We start from the raw sequence: 1,556 nt of genomic DNA on the forward strand, positions 1-1,556 counted from the left end.
GTTCCTGAGTTCGAGCCTCACATCGGGCTCTGTGCTGACAGCTCGGAGCCTGAAGCCTGCTTTGGATTCTGTGTCTCCCTCTCTCTGCCTCTCCTCCGCTTGACTCTGTCTCTCTCTCTCTCTCAAAAATAAATAAACATTAAAAAAAAAAAAAACAGAGTGGAATGGTGGCTGCTGGGGGTGGGGGTGGGGGTATGGGAGCGGCCTTGTTCTGGGATACGTACCTGCAGCTGGAATAAATAAATCCTAAAGACGTAACACACAGAGCAGAGATCACAGACAACAAAATTGCACGATAAACGATAAATCTGCTGAGACTAGATCTCAATGATTCGCGCCACTAGAAGAAATGATTATGTGATGTGATAGAGGTTTTCTTTAGCACTACACTGGCAATCATATTGCAGCAACAATGTGTCAAATCAATACGTTGTACACCTTAATCTTACACAAGGGTCTATGTCAGTTATGTCTCTATTTTCAAAAGTATCCAGTTTCCCTCCCTCCCCCATTTTGCCCCCGCTGTCCCTCCTGGTTGCAGCCCTCTTCCTCCTTCCCCTCCCAGGAGGTGTCCTTCCTACCCTCCGCTCTCAGAATAGGAAGCCACCCCATGACAGGTACAACCCCCACCGCTGACTATTTCCCTTCTGGTTTTCTGTGGTTTAATGGTCTCTTCCCCACGTCCCCTCCTTCCCGGGCAAATCCTCACCATGTACCCCTCACGCGGAGGATCGCACCAGCCCTTAGTAGGTGCTCAATAAATGTGAGTGGATGGATAAGTGGGTGCATGATGACAAATATCCACCCCAGCACGGTTGCTGGGCAGGCGGGGAGCTGGGAGTGCCGAGGGCTTGAATCTGCAGAGGTTTCAGGCTGCATCCTGGTGTAGGTGCTCGGAGAGCAGACAGGTGGAGCCGCCCAGAGTAGGAGCTACAAAAGCGGCAGGAGGGAGGGGGGGCTCAAGGTCTAGAGGCAGAAGAGACAGGACACAGCAGGACTGCAGTGCATGCTGGGAGGCTAGGAGGCCAGGAGGCCGTGGTCAGAGAACGGATGCTGGGGTTCATTACCTTGGGCGATGACCAAGTCCTGGGTGTGGCGGTGGCCCAGGGTGGGAAGCGATGAGGAGGCCCAGGAGGTCCTGGGGCTCGTAGGGGGGACTTCAACACCCCCAGGAGGATGCAGTCCTGTAGAATTCAGTGGGTGAGCAGGAAAGATGGCTGCCTGAGGTGGGCAGTGTGGCCTCAGAGTGTGAGCTCGGGGGAGCAGGGGTGGGAGGCAGGGGGTTCCGAGGCTCTGCAGGAGAGTGATGCCAAGAATGAACCCTTACCCCTTCCAAAGCCATATGGCGCCTGGGGAGAGACTAGCATCTGTGGTCTATAAAGCCCTTCTTCCCTTGAGGCCGCCAAAGAAAGAAAGAATTCAGCAAAGTGCACTGCAGCCATGTCTCCACCAGAACTCAGGACAAGCCAGGAAGGAGAAGGTTGGGGAAGGGTCCTGTCTCCCCAAAGCGGGGTCCCCAGGGCATCCCCTCAAGCCGAGTGCCCGGTCTTCTCTGG

The sequence above is a fragment of the Lynx canadensis genome, chromosome D1, assembly GCF_007474595.2.
Source record: "Lynx canadensis isolate LIC74 chromosome D1, mLynCan4.pri.v2, whole genome shotgun sequence".
NCBI classification, from domain to species: Eukaryota; Metazoa; Chordata; class Mammalia; order Carnivora; family Felidae; genus Lynx; species Lynx canadensis.